Here is a 22,603-nt window from a genome sequence, read left to right on the forward strand (position 1 = left end):
ATCAAATCTTTTCACTCTTTATACTTGCACATATTTTAGCAATTTGTCTTCTAACTCATTGAATATCACTCTTGCCAATTGCATTATTATATTTGGATAATAGGAATACAGGGTGTATTCTCAACAGTATTTGAAATATAGTTTTCCATTTGATTTGCTAGCATGCAGACCTCATCTGTGTTTCCCTTTGAATGTGTAACTGGTACAGATGACTCCTATTTTTTAAAAGCATCAAAATAAATACCAAGCTGACAGTGACCAGAGGGGAGGGGCGCAAGAGGGTTATGGAGGAAAGAAAGGGAACGGGCAAGCAAAGGAACACAAATAGAGAACTCAGTGGCACAGACACTGTGGGAGTGGGGGTGGGGCACGGGGTAAGGGTGAGCAATGGAGAAGAAAGTGGGACAACTGTAACTGAACAAAAATTAAAAAATTAAATTAGTATTTAATTTATGTCTATAAAACCTTTCATTTGAATCAGTCGAATAACTATTTCTTGGCTGTATACTATTTGCCCACTTTATAATAAATATTGTAAGGGAAATTTATAAGAAATAGATGCTGTTTTGGTGCTTATATAGCTTCTATTCTCCTGTTGGAGTCCATACCTATGAAAATGAGTACATGATAGTAACTGCAAAACTGTGTACTATGGACAGCAAGCACTATAGGAAGGAGGTCAGGGAGAGACTGATGGAACATAGTTGAACCAAGGCCCTTCAAAAATTAGCTTGTTGAATTCTCTCTCTTAATTCCGTTCTCTCAGGTTTATAATTCTGTTCTATGCAGTGTTCTCTGCCCCACCACCTGCTCAAATTTCTACTTGTAATATATATATTTAAGATTTTATCTATTTATTTTTAGAGAGAGAGGAAGGGAAGGAGAAAGAGAGGGAGAGAAACATCAATGTGTGGTTGCCTCTCACATGGCCCCCAACTGGGATTTGGCCCGCAACCCAGGCATGTGCCCTGACTGGGAATCCAACCAGTGACCCTTTGGTTCACAAGCTGGTACTCAATCCACTGAGCCACAGCAGCCAGGGTACTACTTGTATTATTTTAAGACTAATTCAAATGCTTCTTTTTTTCCCATGAGGCCTCAATTAGATTTTGTTTTTCCCTTCTCTGTGCACAGAATATCCCAACACAAAGTTTCTATTATTTTATTTGCCTCTAGTGCCTATCACAGTGCTTTGCTCATAATAAAGCCTCAATATATGTTTACTCAATGGAATTGTTATTAAGGATTGTAATAGACAGAAGTATGGGAGTGCAAATGGATTTGGCAATGTTAGAAGCAGTAAGAAAAGTGCAGCCTAAAATATACACTTTGATTTCAGTATAATAAACACATTTGTAAACTTTCAGTTATATTCCCCAGAACCAGTAGACTTTAATGCAAGAGCTGAAATATGCTGCTCCCTTAAATTTTATCGTGCTCTTGTTAAAATGGTTTTATAAACCAGCTTGGTGTGTTTCTAATTATCCTTTTTAAAATAATGCCTACTGTGTTAAATATGTTGCTTTAACAAAACAGGGAGTCTTGAGGAAAATGGGGGAAAAGTACAAGATGACAAAATTTAACTCACCTTAAAGAGAGAACTGAAAAGTAAATAATAAGGCTATTATGTTTATTGTAGAAGTCAATCTCTGAAAGTAGGCAGAGTTCAGAGTTCAAACAACAACCAAAAAAAAACCACCATGTGGAAAACAGTTTTTTTGTGAACATTACTAAAACAATTTGTATTGTGATGGATTGGATACAACTAAAGGGTTGGAGAGAACTAGGTGTTTCTGATGCAAAGTAAAAATGGCATAAATCAGCACCAATGAAGAATGACTAGGTTTAGGTTGTTGTTGAATTGAATTGTATGCATGGATCAATTCAAAAATCAATGCAAGTGAAGTGGCGCACATCAGATAAAAGTCCCTGTAAAGATTTACTTGGTGATTCCATATCATAAGATGAGTTGCAATTCTTTCTTGAATAAATAGAATATTTTCCTAACCTTGCAAATACTGACAGACTATTACTGGATAACGTGGCTTTTATCAATGTATCAGCAAGTCTGTGTCTCTCATGGTTTCATGTATCTGTTGATTGTGTTGCAGTCATTTGTTGGGGGGAGAAGCCTAAAGATTTTTAATGCTGACAGGAGTACAAAAGAGCTTCCCCGCCCTCCAAGTGGTTGTCTCCCTCTGTAACAAAGGTGACATCCAAGTGGGGGACATGCTTATGACCCCATGCCACTCAGCAGACAAACCAATTATTCGATAATAGAGAGGTTTATTTATTTTTTTAATGATGCATTCATGCTTCTGTTACCATTCATAGACCTTTTCATAGTGCTCCAGTGATCTGTGTATGTACTTTAGGAAAACAAAACTGTGGAAATAAAAAGTTATATATTGTTTTTCCCAATAATACATAGATACGTTAGTCTTTCAGTAGATCTCACTCTACTTTTACTTTCAGTGAGCCCTCTATATTAATTTCATATTTGTTTATAAAAGAATGAGAATTTTTTGAAACCTCTTACTTTATTAGAATGGAATGCCTAGTTAATTTTCCTAGGATTTCCATACTTATTAGTGTTAGTTACATTTTGATTTACTTTTCTGGCCTCTCTATCACAAACTTAAATTGTTATATCTTAAGTGATGCCTTAATCAGTGATCTGGAAGAATACACATATTCTTATTGGTCCCTAATGAGAATGCAAATCATGACTAATATGGAGGAAAAAGTCTCCTTCAAAACAAACATTCTGTCAGATAAAATGGAGAAATGCTAAAAAGAATTGCAGCATATTGCTCTTTGGGTTTTCTCCAGATTAAAAACAAAAGCATGTTTTTTTAATATACATTTAGTCAATAAGGGAAATGATGATTTTTGAGAGATCTATAGTATTATGGTACTGTGGGAAATAAAATAATATTAGTTTACCTGAAAGCAAGCCAAGCTTTTGATATCAGTAACCTTTGGGAAAATCAGAAATACTTAGCATTTCCAAATTATTTGAATCTAGTCTAATGGGATTTATCCCAATTCATATTTAAGACAAACCTAGTGGGTCACAGAAATAATATGCTTATTGCTTCCAGAATTGATTTTAATGTTCCAAGTACTTACTTTTGATCTTTACAGAACGTGCATTTTAGATCTAGGTATCCTATTCGGTATTTTTATATTTTTCCTTTAGGGAACATTATTCGTGTGCATCCTGTGCTAGAAGTTTCAAGGTCGGCATTACTTCCACAGTTGTAATAGTCCCAACAGAAAGATAAATATATATTGACTGAGGCTGGAGTTCCAGTTCTTTCAGTTGCTGAAGGTCAACAGCCCCTTAGAGGTACCTTCAAATGTCTATAGGTTAAATCACTGATGAATCACTGCACTTTTCTAAATGGAGGAAACCTATATTGTACAAAGAAGCAACCTGATGCATTGTGTCTTTTAACAGATGTAATTTTGGTAAAGATGGGAAGCAATTTCAATCCAGGCCCAGTTCCAGAACTATATGGAAATGATTGTAAAACTGACCACTCAGGCTGAATGTACTGGCCAAAAAAGATTTAGGGGCACTGTTTTTTTTTCAAACTTCAGTTGTAACATTGTCTTAGGACAGATTTAGAATGAGCTGACACGTTAAATGTTCAATCGTGTTACCATTTTAAACTATGTAGGACCTGAAGACATATAGTATTGAAAAGGTTGAGGGTGTTAGGGAAGAATTAATTAAAAACAATAAAGGGCGTCTCAGAAGATGATAAATATAAAAATCGTCTTCACTGAGTACAAAATGATTTGAGGCCTCAGGTAATCATGTAGCACAGAGTATTAAAAGCACAGCAGGACATTGTAAAAACAAGGAGTTGACTTTGCACATTTCTACAGGAATATTTTACAGACTGTAATCCCTGAAGGTCAGGGTTGAGAAAACTAAACAAGCAGAGTAAAGAAGAATACATAGCAGCTGCTGAATTTTTTTCCTCCCGTTTACATATAATGAAGTAATATAGCACAAAGGGCTTATACCACAGACTTTATTGTCTAACTTCAAACTTCCTTGTAGTTCTGTCAACTTTCTATTACAGAAAATTCATATCATTACAATGTTTTCATATTGTCCTCACATAAATCATTTCATATTTCATGACTTAAATGTTAATTATAGTTTTGTACTCATTTAGAATCCTTTAATTAAAAGATTGGATGGAATAATCATTTAACATAACTTTTTAAAACAAAATGTTGTGAAAGTTATATGTGAAACATTCTAATACATGATGAATTTGATATAGTTTGTGACAAATGTATCACCTCAGTTACGAGTCAATTTTAATCTTTACTATTAGTACATCATATGTGTTCAAGTTCACCTATAAAATGTAACAATTAATGGCAGTGTCTTCAATGCATTTATATCAGAGAATAATCTCACTCTTTTATTATTAAACTTTTAATTATTAGACCCATTTTATTATTATACTTTCTTTTGGTTTGTCTAGAAGCTGAATAAAAATGAAATCCTTTTGATTTCAAGTGAGGATCTTGAGATTTACAAATACATATCTCATTAATTAAAAATAGTTCGTAAAGGGATCTGGTAAAATTGATTACCTATATATACTGGAATTGTTGCAACTCCAGTATTTTACTGAGTTTAGTAATTTTATTGTACTGGATTATTCTTCAGACTCTGTAAAGACTGCACACAGAAGATAACATAACAGATGTTACAGGCAGTGTCTTGTTGGAAGGTAGTGAATGAGGAAAACATTCACACATACACTTTCTCTGCCTTCAGTGTCATATACAGAAATACAGTCTGAGTCCTTAAGGCAGTGAAAACTCTTCCAGTTCTATTCACACCAAGTGTCAATCTGGTAACCTTATACTAGGGGGATAAGTAGCTCTATTTTCCGAATACTGTAGTGTTGCAGAAAAAAACAGAAGCTTCAACCAAGGGACAATCAAAACCAAGTCCACAGTCCGTGGGCTCACATGTGGCTCCCGATATGATCGGTTACCACCTATATCACTACCCAGTGACAGCAAGCGCCTTTGTGCTTCCTGGTGTAAAATACTGATTTGTCAGTTGTGCTGGTCTGTGAGCATCTGCGTGAATGCTGACAGGTATGGCGACTCTATCACAGTAGGTTAGTTGTACTAGGAATAGGTGGCCCGTTATTGCATCATTTCATTTTATGTAGAACATCTCAGAAGCCTTCTAAATGAAATCTCTTTCTGACAAGAGTAATGACAAAAGGAGAATTTATTAGAATTCAGGCAGATTGTACGAGGCTGTTAAATTCCTCTGCTGCGAGTGGATCAGAGGCTCAGTGTGGGAAATTGGCGGCAGCTGAATTGTGAGTGATACTACTCAGCGGTCACACCTATTATGTTGCTTGGAAAATGTTCCATGCTCTGCTCAGACTGCTGTCAGAGACCCATCCCTGGTAAGAAGGACAAAGTGAGTATACTTCCTCTGTAGATAGTTCTATGTATTTATATGTGGTCAATGGTATATTAATAGGGAGACTGTTGAATTGATCTTCCACACCGGAACACTTTTGAGTCACATCAGAGCAGCTGGCATAAACCAGAAAGAAGTGGGGAATGTACAGGTACCCGAAGAATGAGATAGGGAGCTTTACAAGATAGTTTCACAGGTGGCCGGGGACTGACCGATAGTGAAACTCCTTGTCATCTGCCTAGCACTGAACTGATGTTTGCATAAATGAGTTGATTTCCATATAACAGCCATCCATGTTATAATATGAGAATATAATATGGTTTATGAGCATACTGTGTGTTTGGATTTTCCTTTGAAGCTCTGAAACAGTGAGAATGTGGTAGGGTGTTGCAGCATCATTAAATCGACATGCCTGATACAATGGCTGTCTGCAAAATGATGGACTTTCATAATTTCCACTGGTATTTGAAATTTTGGCTTACTTGCAGTTTCTGTTTCCTTCTTAAAATTTTTGTTTGAGGCCGATTTACAATCTAACAAAACAAGGCATGGTTTTATTTGTCTCCCCTTTGAACCCTATTTTTCTCAGCACAACTGACTAATATGAATATTGAAGTTAAAAGAGAGGCTTGAGACAAACACTTTTGATTCTCTTGTCTGCTCTGATGCTGCCTTACTGAGCCTCTTAAATAAATGACTAAGTGGCATTCTTGATGTCTTTATGAAGTTTTATAATAAAATAAATCATGTGAGTGCATTTTATACAGCTTAGTTGTTTAGCTGAAAGATAATATAGCTATGTGGAATAGTATTATCTAAATAGAACCACAAACGAAATCCTTCGCAGGTCCTACATTCGTCCGCAAGTTTTAAATCCTGTTCTAAATGCTGTTGTAAAGAAGATTGTTCCACTTTTGAAAAGGCCTTATTTTATCAATTGTTGCAGAGTCTGGCACCTAGGTTTTAGAGGAGGAAAACAGGAAAAAAATGTTGAAGAAAAAATGTGGTGAAATATTTAATAACATAAATAACATAATATTTCACCAATGTAAATGTAAACAGAACTCAGCAGCAGCATTAACAACCTTTATTCCTCTCAAATTTGGGGGAGGGGAGTGTGTCTTATAGTCCAAAAAATACGGTACTGTCATAGAAGGAGATTTCAAATTCCAAGCACAACTTGTAAAATGATGGCAAAAGTTATTTCATCTGTGAGCCACTTGGCTCGCGTTTGTTTCTTTTTGCACCTTTGATGTATAAATAGCCTGACTTAATTTTCAAACTATTTTGAGGAAAAACACAGTTCAGTTTAAAATAGTTTTGTGACTCTGTAACTGTGCTGTTGAAAGATAAGTACACTCCACCCTCTTAATTGCCTAAGAGGAAATGCAATCACCAATGTATTCTCTTAGTTTAGTCCATTGTCCAGTTGCATTATTTCTTCATTTGTATCTTTAGATCTGAGATATGTTGAGTTTGGAAAGTTCCTTTCTCTCTGTCAACATCTTTCTTTTAAAATAATTTCCCACTTTGTACCCCCATATTTTAGTAGCCCCAAGCTTTACTTTTTGTAAGCTACCCAATTTTTGTTCATGAATATGCAGTATCTGTTTTCTCTTTGGAGGAGAATAGGAAAGGCCATTTGCATTTTATAATTAAGTTGCTCTGGATCAAGATTTCCACAATAAATAAGAAGCAGTTTTATTATGATTCTTTTTTGTCTGATTCATAGATTTTTATTTCAGTAGAAGTTTGCTATTATGATTCTTAAGTTAGATAGCATTGGAGTTCACCTCTTCCTACCTCACCTCACCACAGACCATGGAGATTTTTGTCCTATTTGTGCTTTTTTACATCCAGCAATATGTGCATATGATGCTTATATTAGGCTGTGCAGTAACTGAGAAAGTGGATGCTTAGTACTTCTTTGTTGATTATTTTTGGGCATAAAATATATTTTTGTAACTCACAAAGATTTCTATGTTGAGATATGATTACCTAAGGAATATTCCGGAATATTGGAGGGGTGATGGTCGCTTTAGGCTAGATTTTACCCAGAGCGGGGAAAAATGTTTGTTTTACTGGGGAAACATTTCTCAAAAGTTTGTTTCACATTCTGAGAAATCAAGTTGTTCCATAACTTGAAAACTATGTTATTGCTTGTTCAAATCAAGGTGCAAATTTTTCCAAGTAATGTGTATCCATCTAGAACTCCCATTTGTAGCACGTCTCCCCGCTTGGCCTCCTCTGTCAGCATTTTGAGAAAGGATGTATTTGCACACAGGCAGCCTTTTGTAAACTTGCAGTTTGCTGACAGTAGCAACAAAAGACCTATTTTAGAGATTCTTATTCTGCATATTTTAATAGACAGTCATCTCAGAACGCTTAATGAAGAAACTTAAAGGAACTAAATTGTACTTCCTAAAGTAAAATAAACTTTTACTTTAAAAAAGAATGTTGCATCACGGAGATTGACAAAAGGGTATTTCTAATTCTGTACTGATAATGTTGAGGTTTAATGGGATTTCACTTTACTGGCCGAATTTCTCACGTAATGTTACTTTTATTTTAATCATGAAAGACCCTTATTTTTAAAAAAAAAATTCCTTCATAAAGTACCAGTTTTTTTATTAACAAAAATTTACCCATGTAATAAAAGTAAACAAAATAATAAGCCCCAGCTTGTGTAGCTCAGTGGATTGAGCGCGGGCTGTGAACCAAAGTGTTGCAGGTTCGATTCCCAGTCAGGGTACATACCTGGGTTGCAGGCCATGACCCCCAGCAACCGCACATTGATGTTTCTCTCTCTCTCTCTCTCTATCTCCATCCCTTCCCTCTCTAAAAATAAATAAATAAAATCTTTAAAAAAAATAACCAAAATAAAATCTTACTGGCTCATCTTAATTTAACTTCTCAGTGACTCTATAATTCAATATTTGACTATAGTAATCTTAGGGTGTGGTACATGAAAACTGTACTGTGCTAGCTTTTCTGCTCATTCAGTTTTCTACGGTTAGACTAGACTTGGGGGGTGAACACAATACATTGTATAGATGATGTGTTGTGAAATTGTATACTTGAAACCTGTATAATTTTGTTAACTAGTGTCACCCCAGTGAAGGCAATAAAAATAAAAATAATTAAAATGGAACAAATATTTAGCCTCATCCAAGAGAAGTTTTCTTTCAATCTGAAAGAATGCAAATGTTAATGTCAGTGTTGTGAGCAATGTAATATAAATGAATTCCTTTAGTGCTTCCTATATTAAGGAAGTTAGGAAAAAAGAGAAAGAATACAATGTATATGGTATATATGATGTATCTTGTCCTTAAAATGTTGATCCAACATCAAACTTAAGAATGGTGAGAGGAGTAATGATCATAAAGCATATATAAGCATCTGTTACGGGTGGCTTTTAATTAATTCAGTCATGGAAAATTTGGACACAGGAAAGAAGAGGATAAAAATTATTCTCTATGTTCTATAATATTAACAAAAAACCTCATAGAAATTTCTTAAAGTTTTCAACTGCAACAGATAAACATAACACCATAATTTTCTTTGTTTTTTACTGGTGCAAAATAAAGGTGAATAAATATATTATTGAAGGTGTTTTGGTTTGGAAAACCTTGCCTTCTTACATCTGTGCTAAAAATATTCTTGAAATATAAAGTTATTCTTGAAATATATGGAAACTGCCCTGTGGTCAATGATAGTCTTAACTACCTGTCAATCAAAAGCAGAAGTTTGTTGAGACATTTAATTACAAGATAATGTAGTCATCAGAATGTCGTTGTGGTGACTGACAGCTCATTTTGGACTGAAAGCTTGCCGCTGCCTCCCCTGAGGTCAGAGATGTTCGGAGGTTAACTTAGTAATGACAAGTCCTTTATTATCACATTATGACATTGAAAAAAATTGCAATTATCTTAATAAATCAATAACAGTAATAAAATGACAGTCATAATTGCATAATATACGACTTGTCAACTGCATTTTTGTTACATGGTTGGAATTTTTTATTTTATCCATATACCTGCACTGTGTTAATTGTTCCAGAGATGGCATAGACAAAGAAAAACTTCTGAAATGTTTCAAAAGCCATGTCCATACTTATGTGAGGCCAGTGTAAGAATAAGTGGTGCCATTTATTCTTCTGCCCTCCTGTTTCTCTTCAGCTATTATAAATAGAGAGGATTAGTAATTACCACCTGATCCAGTGTTAACATCCTTATTACTCCACCAAGCTTTGTTATTTTTGGGGGGGTTAAATGTCTTCTACTTAATTCATTCAGATAAATGAAGGAAAAAGGACTTGATTTTACTTTTTTCTCTTTTCTTTTACTCTAACCCCCCTCACATTCTGAGAGAACACATTATGTTTAGTCAAACATTTTGCACAACTGTTTTTAGAATAGATCCACTTTTATGTTAAAATGAATGATTGTGTCAGTAATTACTTCCAAGTAGTCAAAGATACAGTTTTAGTATTTAGATTAATCTAAACAGCTGTGTAGACACAACCTTTGGTTTTCTAACTTTGTATAACCTAGAAAATAGGTTTCTTTAGTATCTGACTTCTTTCTGCTGTCAAATACTCCAGCTGACCTACAATAATTTAATGAAGGATAGACTTTTCCACAAGTAGATTAATAATGGATTTATGTGTGGAATGATCTGGCCATGAGTGTGCACTTGGTGATTGACACTTATTTACATAGAAAGTCTGTGACAAAATGTCTAGAAGACTACTGCTTCCATTGATCTGAATTACAGAGAATTAATTGTATGCTTTGGTGAATCTTCTACTGGAATTGGACAGAAACTTCTGTCATGGTAACATGTTCTTTCTCTTTAGATTTTCTTGCAACTCTTTCTATCTTCTCTTGGCTGTGCTGAAAAACTCCTCGCTATGCTAGGGAGAAAAGTGTTTTCTGCTTAGTATCCAAAGTCAGAAAGTTTACCCAAGTCATTGACTGGACCATGAAAGTAGTAACTGTTAAAGATCTGATTTCTTTAAGAGAGGTTCGAAAGTAGTCAAAAATAGCTATATGTATATATGTCAGGAAGCTTATATTGTTGTTGCTTTTTTACTCAATGGAGAGAAGGAATGATCTAAAGGCAAGTATATTTTAGGGGAGACTAAAAGAGTTGTGAGAACTCATTGGTAGTATGGTTGTGAATTGATGGTGTTTTACAAATTTATAAAGGATACTAATGATAATGACCACCAATATTTGCTGAGGAAAATTTACCATGTTCCTGGCACTGATTTCAGAACATCCCATACACATTTGGTCCACTCAAAATATATGAGGGAGGTACTACAATTGTCTGCATTTTGCAGATGAAGAAACTGAGGCACACAGAGGGTAAGTAGCTTGCTTCATGTCACACAGTTAGTATGTTGTAAAGGTGGAATTTAAACCTAGACGGTCTGCCTCCAGCACCTATGTTCTTAAACCACTAAGGCTATCCTAGACAATACACTGTAAAGAGCACTGGAATGGGAATCAGGAGGCCTAGATGCTAGTCTTATTTGATTGATACTGAGTAGTCCCTAAATCTTGCACAAAGTTACTCACTGGTCCCAAGTTTCCTCATCTGCAAACTGCACAACTTCAGGGTTGTCTAACCTGGGTTATGGGAGTTTCAAAAGGAGACTCATTCTTTTGGCATTCACCCCTTGTCCATCAACTTTGTTTCAATGTGTAACATTTGTTATGTTGGCTATAGAGGGTAATATAGAGGAGTAGAGATTTTGGTTCAAGTATGAAATGGGACTTAATTGTCTGCACTGTCCAAAGGTGTAATAGGCTCATTCATGCATATAGTGCAAGTATCGTCAGTGGGGATGTTGACGTGGAGGTTGGATAACCACGGGGTGGGGTGCTTAAGACAGGACTCAAGTATCAGTTATACAATAGGTAGGCTGGAAGACTCACTCCCCCAGATTTACTGAGGTATGATTGACAAATAAAAATTCTGTATGTTTATTTTACATAATATAATATTTAAGATATACAGCACATTTTAATATACATATACACACTGACTTTTTTAAAAGTTTTATTTATATTTTATTAAATTTATTGGGATGACATTGGTCAATCACATAATACAGGTTTCAAGTGTACAATTCTATCATGCGTCATCTGTATTTTGATTGCATTGTTTTCTCACCACCCAAAGTGAAGTCTTCTGTCACCATATATTGGACCTCCTTTACCTGTCACTATCCCCAAATCCCCTTGCCTCTGTATTGTTGTCTCTGTCTGTGAGTTGTCGTTTGTTTGTTTTCTTTTGCTTGTCCATTTGTTGGCGTCAACCTTCAATGCTTTCTTTACCCCGAGGTCTTGCGATTCTACGAATCACATCAACATCTCATTCATTCGTTTAACAGAAACAACCTATCTACCGCTACATTTAAGCCTATACCTATATGATTACGTGAATATAACACATACATTTTTCTTTAAGAACCTGACTTACAATATTAATCTTGCATGAATTTCACCTATTTAAAGAGCTTATAGATGTTCTAGTTCTAAATAAGATAAAATGTAAGAGGAATTTTGCTTATTTGAAAATGAGGCATGGTTACAATGAATAAAAACATTGATTTTTAGCTTAATATGGCATTATGCAGAAGGCTTCAGATATCTCCTAAGCAGATATTTTGGAATGGAGCATATTCCAAGCAGGAGAAATGACATAAAGCACTGGGGTAAGTCATGCTCCCTTGAAACTTACTTTCTCAAACCTCAATTAGAAACAACTGAGTGGCATTTAGTACCCAATGGCTGCCCTTGGACCAAGGCCCAGGGCTCTGCCCCTGATTTGTACCCTGGGTTTTGGGGTGGGCCGGGGGGATGGCTCTGGGAAAAAAAAACACTGTCAACATTAGAATGAATACTCTACCATTACTGCCTGTGAAGTCTCGGAGGTAATTTAGCTTTTTCAGATCTCACATTCCTCATTTGAAAATAGGGGTAATGAGAGACCTGCCCCCTAGGGTTATTGTTAGAGTCAAATGATTTAGTATGTGGGTCTTTTAGCTATTATTTTGTATCTATGTTCTTTGTGTTTTATTTTTAAGCTTTATTGAGGTATAATTGAAAAATAGGAAATGGATACATTTAAGGTGTACACCTTGCTCTTGTGTGGTTTTTATAAGATTTTATTTATTTATTTTTAGGGAAGAGAAGGAAGGGAGAAAGAGAGAGAGAAAAACATCAATGTGTGGTTGCCCCTCATGCACCCCCTACTGGGAATCTGGCCCACAACCCAGGCATGTACCATGACTGGGAATTGAACCAGTGACCCTTTGGTTCACAGGTTGGTGCTCAACTCACTGAGCCCCACCAGCTAGGGTGATCCTGTGTGTTTTCTTTTTTAATATGTCCCAGCGTTGATATCAAAATGTGTTAGAAGATCGATGGTATATTTAAAGCTCTTATAATGTCAATATTGTTACATGAATATCTGGTATGCAAAACATATAGCTTTCATGTCAATATACACTAGCTATCTATACTCTAGACACTTGCCAATGAGTTCTTGCTTAATTGAGTACTCCACAGCTTCCACCAAAATTTCAAGAGAAATGAGTGAAATGAAGGCAGACAGTGAGAGAGAGAGAGAGAGAGAGGGAGAGAGAGAGAGGGAGAGAGAGAGAGAGAAGGATGTATTAACCAGGTTTTGTTAATGCCATTTTTATATCAAGTTGGGTGACTCAAAAGTATACCTGTAATACACTGGGTTGGCCAAAAAGTTTGTTTGTTTTTTTCTGTTCGATGGCTCTATTACCGCTTAGTTGTCTTTAACTTCATTCAAAACAACTTGTTAGATTGTATTGTGACAACTGTCTTATCAGTGTGTATTTTTAAAAATAATCAAAGTTGGTGAATTTTTGTGTAGCCATTTTAATGTTGAAGGTGGAAGAAAATATGCAACATTTTTGGCATATTATGCTTTATTATTTCAAGGAAGGTAAAAATGCAACCAAAATGAAAAAAAAAAAAGATTCATGCAGTATATGGAGAAAGTGCTGTGACCGAATGTGTCCAAAGTGGTGTGAGAAATTTCGTGCTACAGATTTCTCGCTGGACGATGCCCCAAGGTTGGGTAGATCAGTTGAAGTTGGCAGCAATCAAAGTGAGACATTCATTGAGAACAATCAACATTCTACCACACAGGAGATAGCCAACACACTCAAATATCCAAATCTATGAAGTTATTGGTAGAAATGAAAAATGTGTTGTTTATTTTATGGAAAAACTAAATGGACTTTATGGCCAACTCAATATTAACTGATTATCCATGAAAATACTCTTACAGAATTGTAATTTAATATTGGGGGCTCAACTTTTATTGAGGATTAAATTGAGTTTTAGTCACATGGACAATGATTTTAAATTTATTTTAATGAAGTCATTTTTATAACTTGATTTTTTTATTATTTTAATTTAATTTTCATTGTTGCCATTTGATATTGTAAAAGGTTATTAAGCTATCCACTTGGTGCCATTTTGATGATGCCATTTACTACTCATCAATATTTTGTCATTTACAACTTGAGACAGGAAGTCAAATCTTTCGTACAACATTTTCAACTTGGTGGAAGCATCATTCTTTTGAACTGACTGGGTAAAATTCTGGGTTTAAAGAAATAAAATGTTGCGTTTAGGTAAATTCTTTAATTAAGAGCAGCGTTTTTAGCTTTACGGAGAGACTATTACAGTATAAGTGAGAAAATGACCCTAAGATGACACTAAATGATCACTGTCATCTTGGGTAAATTAGTTGTACTGAGCCTCAGTTTTTTATCTTTAATTTGTTTTAAGAACATCTACCTCACAGAGTTGGAGAACTTCACTAAATAAAACACGTAAAACATATATCGAGTGCTTATATGGGAATGGCTATTTTTGAAGAATTTGAATTCCCCACCTTGTCTGGGCTGCTCCCATGAACTTCTCCAGGGGTCACTGTTTACCAAAAATGCAATGTGAATGGCACTCCTTGGCATTGAGCAGTCTTCAGCCCTTGTTTAGAATTTTAAATTTGCTGCTTAAAGGTCTTTTACTTTCTCCATAATAGAGAGGTAAATTTCAGGTTGTATGTGTTCAGAACAATTCTACTTGTAATGAAGAAGCCAAATGAAGGAAATAACAATCAATTCATTTATCAGACATTTTTCAAGAGTTGGCAATGTACCAGGCCACTCAAATCTGTGTAAGTGGATGAAAATAAAATATGTATTTGAATCTGAGTAAACACTCTCAGGAATAAAATCACACAATTGCCTTTTTAAACTTAGGGTTCTCTGATATTAGATACAAATTAGCTAAGAGGTCTGGAAATCTTTGTTCCTTCCCTCCACTCAGGACATCTGGCCAATATTCCTTCAGTTATCACTATGAAATGTTGAGCGTTTCCGAAATGGATGGTGAAACTTGAAAGGAAATATTAAATATAAATACCCTCTTTCTAATCACTTGCAGATTCCTTTTCACCAAGACATACAATTTCAACTAATCTCCCCCCCACCATGTTTTGTGAGAATAACAAATGTTAGATTGAGATTCCTGTTTAATTTTCAACTGATACTTAATACCCAATGAATCTATGTTATTTACTAAGTGACCATATGAAGTTGTCCAGAACGGCTGAAATTTTCCTCTGCTCCTGCCACAGGGTAAGACTATAATGAGTGTAACAAACAAGATCAGAAAAAAAAAAAAAACAGTAAGGCACCCATTAAAGCTTTTCAGTGGTTTTGGTTACCTCAGAATTTTCACTGCTTAAGAGGCAGAAGAGACATCATAGATCATTCAGTTTGGCCTTCATTTTACAGATAAGGAAACAAAATCTTGGAAAATGAAATGACTTGCCTTTGGTAGCTCAAATATTTAGTAGTAGCCATTATAACCTAGTTTTTGAGATATAACCCAGTAACTTTGAGGTGCAACAAGCTTATTCTCAGTTTTTCTTTATTTGTTTACCTTCATGACTATAAGGGATAAGTGAAGCACATTTTTCTTTTTAAATCACATGAAATTATCATTTCAGTAGTACCTGCATTTGCATATTTCAATTAGCAATAATCACGCCTCGTATAAACCTCATTGGCTACGATACTGCCACTGCGCAAAGCTGCATTTGCATATTTCCAAGTCCTCCTTAAAACTTATTGCCTTTTTGCATTCTCATTGTACAATGCTTGTTTTTTTCTTCCTCCTTTGTAACTTTGTTTCTCTGTTAGTTTTCTTACTTTTTCCCTTCCTCATTGGAAATATTTACAATAACTACATATTAAAACAGCACTGCATTCACACCCAGCTATGGTAATTTTGTCATTTTAATCTGACTCTGTAGCGAGCAATCTTTTCCCCTTGGTAATGGATGTTTTAGAAGAACTGAAGGGTAGAAATACCAGTTATATGCTGTGTATTAAGCTTCTGGGGAGAGAAGCATGTACTGTACTTTTGGAATTATTATTAATCTAATGTGATATTAAGAACATCTCATTGGGAGAGTCATTCACATGAAGAATATCACTTCCATAGGTGATCAACCAGAAAGTGAACATTACAGGTAAAATAACGAAAAGTGCTTAGTTAAATCAAATTTTCAAATAGTTCTAAAAAATCTATTAAAGTAAAACTTGCAGCTTTGCTTTTCTTAATCAGAAAAATCCTTGAACTTTTTTCTGTTTATCTCCCAAGATGAAGAAAATTGTGTGAATGTGTTTACTTCAGCTGAAGTTGGGAATAAAAAAAAAAAACTCAGAAACAAAAATGGCCTTTGATCTTGAGGCCTGAGTCTCTTGCTGGTCAGCTATCTTTTCAGTCTCTAAACGTAGTGTGTTTTGTCATCTGTTTCCATCTGGTTTGGGGAGCAGTGTGCATAGACTTAGCTTTTTACTCATTCGCCTTTAATTCTTGGACTGCAATTAGATATATACTTTTTTTCCTCTTGTCCCCACTTTTCTTCTTGCTCTTTAGGAAGGGTTGGGTGGAGAGGTTACCATTTTATCCATCTCTAGTACTCTGATGGATAGAGCTATTAAATAAAGGCAAACTGTAACTCTTTATTATCTGCCTGCCTCATTTCTGCTCTCTGCCTCAGAGAATAGTTGCATTGAAGATCATAGTGTTATTGAAAACTCCTGAAATATAGTAACTGGTTTGGCTACTCAAACAATGACACAATTCCTTGGCAAAACAGGTCTATTGTGTATGGATGGATGGGGAGGGGTATTCATCTCGAGGTATTGAAATGTTGCGATGGAGCTGGAGAAATTATACAGAAATTATTGCTCTAACATAGTTGAGAAACAGTGGTATTCATAAAGAAACACCAAGAGCATCTATATGATAAATACACTTATAATTAGTGAGATCATTAGCATGGACAAAGTATACTTTAATATCCACAAAGAAGTCCTTAAGCTAAGCAGTTAGCTTCACTCTGATGGGGGAAAAAAACAACAACAAAATGAGCTATATACAGCTGAATAGGCTTTTCAGAGTCTCCAAGGAGGTGACTTGTCTGTTGATGGCCAGTGGGGGTGGATGAGTGAAATAATTACTTAACAGCGTGTAAACAATGTGAGACGTGAAGTAGCTTCCCCCCCTTCTCCTCTGCCCCCTTTTTCATTGAGTGAGTTTCTTGTCGCGATGGCTCCACGGGGACAGGCAGCAGAGAAATTTGATTAAATGGATGCCTGGGGTCATGACCCTGTCTAAACATGGTGCAGCTCTCAGCATTAATCAAAGGAATTTTTTTCTTAGTTAAAAAAAAATTCTGACCTTGCTGTATATTAGTATTAGTGAGCTTCGGACTTGGTTCTGGCTGAGTAGGGACGGGGCCGTGTAAGTCTGTGTGGATATTGTGTGTAGGGAAACAACGGGAAAAGAGGCTGTCTTCAAGGACAATAGAAAACTCTAATATTATCTTCAATCCTGTTAAGGGACTTTCATTTGACGATAGACTATCACTAGCCAGAGGGATCTGGAGCTCCATTAGAGTTCACTAGGACTCACTTCTTGCAAACCACTGTTGACATTGATCTGAGTGTTTAGAAGATATTTATAGCATTGTAGTTGGTGTGGGACTCCTGTGTTCTGGAATGCTCTTGGAATGATTTTATTTGAGGGTAGCATTTGAAAGCTGATTGCAAGTGATTTTCTTGGAAAACAGAGAAAACTACGTGTTGGGTAAGAGAACAACTAAAAGAGTGGTCATTGGTGACTCAGATAAGAGCAAGCCCAATGAAATTTTTGTCACCGGGCATGTGCCCTTGTATTAAGCAGAATATCTGCTTCAATATTCTTGTTTTTAATCCTTGTTTGAACAAAGGGAACAGATATGATCTAGTCAGAAAGCTATTTCCCTATAGGAATTGACTTTAGCAGAGTATGCAATTGATTTCAGGTCATCAATATCTTATTTCTTCTAAATAAGAATCTGTTGTGGACTGTGGACTTGCTTACTTCAAAAATCTTCATTAACTACAAGTATCAGGGAAGGTGCTCTCAGTTCATTGTAGTTCAGTCAAATATTTGTGTTGTCAATCGTTATTGAGCTGGTTTTTTAAATAATATTGGCCCATTTTATTGCCTGCCTTAGCTAACATGACACAGTGAATATAAATACAACTTTATCTGAGTGATTGAACTCTCAGGCCCTCAGAATCATGTTTGTCACCAATCGTGATTGTCTGGCAATATGGATAAAGCTACTAGGGGGTCCAACCTGCGACTCATATGAATGCAGCCCAACACAAAATCGTAAATTTACCTAACACATTATGAGATGTTTTTGTGATTATGTACAACAGTGTATTCAATGTGTGGCCCAAGACCACTCTTCTTCCAGTGTGGCCCAGAGACGCCAAAAGTTTGGACACCCCCATGGGGCTCTCTCCTTAGAGAAGCATGGTCTTACTGTGTCTCAGAATATGCTTGGAAGTTAGTGAGACTTTACAGAACAAGAATAATTTTATTGTAACACTTCTTAATAATTTAAACACATTTTTCTCTTAATGATAGGCTATAATTAAATAATTGGTGTGAATTATTCTAGCTAATTGAATTTTAGATAATGGAGGTATTTAATTTGGGTTTTCTCTGGATGGCAGTTGATGAAGTACATGTTTATCTGTTTCTGTGAAGTAAGCAGACTTGTTACAATATTGTTAGTCGATAAACATATGGATGCCTAAGAAATGTCCAAGTGGAAAGAACCCCTCCCTTGAGGTGAAAGGATTAATTTAGTGACTGGAGGTGAATTACTTAGATTGGTTAGATCATGACCATGTGGATTCTGTTTCTAGTTCATGACTGGAAGAGCTACAGAGAGCATACTTTCAAATGTACACAGACCATTCTAAGTTAGTATACTATTTACTCATGATTTTGTACTTCCAAAAACCATGACTTTGCTCTTACTTTGAGAATGGGGAAGGGGGAGTGTATTTTTCACTCTAGAATTATGACTCAAACTGGTTGTATTGTAAAAAACAGTACACCAGGTTTGTATTTGAAAGCTACTTTCAAAGCGTGCCCATTCACCATGGAGTTTGCACATATTGGTGCAAACAGTTTTTACTATCACACATTATTGGACAAAAGGTTTAACAAGTTACTACTGTTGGGACAGATACAAGAGGTAAGGCTGTTAGTGTGGTGAATGTAGCATTCTTCCACAAAAAGTAACCCAATGCAGTCAATTATACTGTTTGATGACAGTCGGGCTTTAGAATAACAGCAAGGTCACCTGCATAATGTTGCAGACAAGAGCCCTTTTTGAGAACATTGATATTCCCTCTAGATTGAGACACGTACTCTACATTACAAGGTAAATGTCCGAAGAAAAAGCACAAGCAAGCAGGTCTGCAGTCTAGTTGTCAGTCTAATTGTCACTGACTGGTCCCTGTCCTCCAGGTTGACATTGCTATCATATAGGAGATTTTATCTTCACTCTACCTTCACATAAGGCAAAATGGCAGGAAAATGTGGAGTTAGGGAATTATGAGGACTATCAACATTTCTATGGCCTGGCTGGCGTAGCTCAGTGGATTGAGCACAGGCTGCGAACCAAAGGGTCACCGGTTCGATTCCCAGTCAGGGCACATGCCTGGGTTGCAGGCCAGGTTCCCAGTAGGGGCCATGTGAGAGGCAACCACACACGGATGTTTCTCTCCCTCTCTTTCTCCCTCCCTTCCTTCTCTCTAAAAATAAATAAATAAAACATTTCTATGGATTGTAAATAATTGTTTACTATCAAGTGTCTGCTTTCCCTCACAATTAAAAATCGTATATTAATATTCAAATACCTGTCATAGGTGACAAACCTTTCAAATAGCCATGTGTGTGATGTGTGGGATTTGGAGGAGTAGAAACATGAGTCAATTTCAGGATGTAACCAGGTGCTTGTATTACTGGTGATGCATGTGCAGAGTGAGCTCTCCAAAGCTCTGGGAGGTCCTGAGCCATCAGAAACAAAAAAGGTTTTGAAATACATTTCCATTCTGCGCTTATAAGATTCCTTTTGAAAAGATGTTCACCACCTGGGAGTTTTCTGTTTAACATGTATTTAACCTGAAACTTAAACTTAAGTAAAAGCTCACGCTTGCCTGAAATATCTGGTAACTAAGATTGCACTGTAAAATGTTGATAGTGTCTTAAGTTTATGCTTCTATAGTTACTGAGTTTGAGATCTAGGAAACCATGCAAGTGGTGGGTAAAATATTTATGACATATTGATATATGCACCTTAGCACTCTGATCTATTTATTTCTCACCATAGTTTTTGTCACAAAGTGATTTTATTTTGAAACTCCTTGATTTTCCAAGATCAGTGGTATCCAGTTAATAAATACACTTTCCAGGATATAAATTATATCTAAAGATCATAATTGTTGGTATGGCCTCAGACTACCAGCTATTCTATTTCTGTATGACTAGATCTAGTACTTAGCAGTGGATTTCAACAAGTACTTCAATCCAGAAAGAGTAAACAGAGGTAAATTTTGATTGCAGTTTCACCTTTACCACTGAACTCAATTTGTTAATGAGGGTCAATCTGAAAATTAATGATTATCCTATCTGTCTTTGGCTACTATTTTGTATATGTGTATTAAGGTAATAGACTAAGATCAGTTTAAGTTCTTTAAGGAAATGTTGACAATAGACACAGGGACCTAAGAAATCTCTTATCATCCGAGGTGTAGCTATGATAGTACCAATTATGCTGAACTGAATGATTTTTGAAAACATATAGATTTGAATTCTGAGTAGCTTTTTGTCTTTTGTGTTTATTTTAAAAGTAGTACACTAAAACTCCATAATGGCAGCTTAGAGAATTCCATCAATGCAACATTGCATATTAAACCTATATGTTTTACCCCATCAAATCTATAAGATTATATTTTGGAAAAATATATTGAGATTAAGAAAAGCATGGTTGTATTTCTGCATGTTACAGTTTGCTAGTGCTATGATTTTAAACAAGCTTTAGGTACTTAAGCTTATTAGTTTTCATTGATGTGTTGTGACTAGTACTTTATAAATTGATATTATATCAACTCACAGCAAAAGACAACATTAAGTAGATATTAACCTGTGATTTGTAATAGTCAAAATCTAGAGATAAACTGCTCTATGATTTAATGACTCTAGTTGTAGACCTCTAATATTTTCAACTTTTCCTTTATTATTTTGGTAGATCTCCAATTTTGGAGTATTTCTACTTAGCAATGACCATTTAATCTCATTTCATGAATCTTCAAACAAAATAAAACCTAAAAGATGAAGTCATTACATATTTTAAAATCATGCACACTTAAGAAAACAGTAAGCTTGCTGGGTAATTCCAAAAGGTCACGTCATTGAATGCCTGCATTTTACTGAAGTAAATTCCCTCCCCATCATTGTGTGAATTGTCCAGTGAGTCTTTGGGAGGGAATGACCTTCCTGACCTTCTCAGACTCTTAACAGTAGCAAGTGTGGTCATTTAGTCTGCACGGGAAGCAGAGTGGTGGTAGTGAGGACGGCCTGAAAGCCAGCAATGAGAATTAGTAACTAGTGGGTAAGTCTAAAAGTGCCCTTGATGGCCTCAACCAAAGAAGCCTGACATTCCTTTATACAACACTCAGTTGGATACTGCTCAAAGAGCAGTGGATATTGGGGGGAGGGAATAATGAGGTGCACAATTCTGTAAGGTTAGTGTTAACCAAGTTTTTTGTCCTTTGCTACATCTTTTAAAATTAAACTGAAATGAATATCAATTTCTTTGGCACAATATGAAACAGCAAACCTCTTCAAAACTTGTGCCATCTCTCAAAGAACAATTACAATTCCTGGTGAAATAAGAACTTATTCCTTATAACAGGGGTGTCAAACTCATTTTCACTGGGGACCGCATCAGCCTTGCATTTGCCTTCAAAGGGCTGAAATAATTTTAGGCCTGTATAAATGTAACCACTCCTTAACTGTTAAGGAGTTGAAATTACATTTGGCCCTTTGAAGGCAACCACGAGGTTCATGTGGCCCCCAGTGAAAATGAGTTTGACACCCCTGCTTATAACATTGTTTCACAAGAAATCAGAGCAAGGAAAATCACTGGCCCAGGTGGGTAAACTTTCAAGTTTCACTTAGTAAGTGAGGTAGGTTTTACAGACTTTCTCTCCCCATACAGCAAATGAAACAAATTTCCTTTAATCTTAGTGTAATGGTACTTGCTTTAGCAGAATATCAATGATAACAGAAACTTATATCGCTTACTATGTGCAGGCATTAACCTGAGCACATTAATCTATTTTGCATTATTCCTATTTTACATGTGAGGAAACTGAGGCACAAGAAACTTGAATTACTTGCTCACATTCATGGCTATTAAGTAGTGGAATTTTCTCAATAAAGTTGCCAATTCTGGCTGCAAATCCCATGCTCTTCTTCCTGGTACCGTAGAGCCTGTTAGGTTTGGGGCAAGTTTGCCAGGGAATCAGAAAAAGGGAAGAAAAGAATCTGAAGGTGATTTGCAATAGTTTAAAAAATTCTCTCTGAAAGATACTATAAAAATGCTGGTGAGATTCAGACCCACTATGTGTACTTT

At 35.8% G+C, this 22,603-nt stretch overlaps 1 protein-coding gene and 1 pseudogene across 1 annotated transcript in view; one reads left to right on the plus strand and one right to left on the minus strand.

Annotated features, from left to right (window-relative positions):
- DACH2 (dachshund family transcription factor 2) overlaps window positions 1–22,603 on the plus strand; it is a 420,891-nt gene that overhangs the window by 85,035 nt on the left and 313,253 nt on the right. The window lies entirely within an intron of this gene.
- LOC123824404 lies at window positions 15,520–15,639 on the minus strand (annotated as a pseudogene).

This window comes from Phyllostomus hastatus, unplaced genomic scaffold (assembly GCF_019186645.2).
Source record: "Phyllostomus hastatus isolate PE091 unplaced genomic scaffold, TTU_PhHast_1.1 phas_contig_551, whole genome shotgun sequence".
NCBI lineage: Eukaryota > Metazoa > Chordata > Mammalia > Chiroptera > Phyllostomidae > Phyllostomus > Phyllostomus hastatus.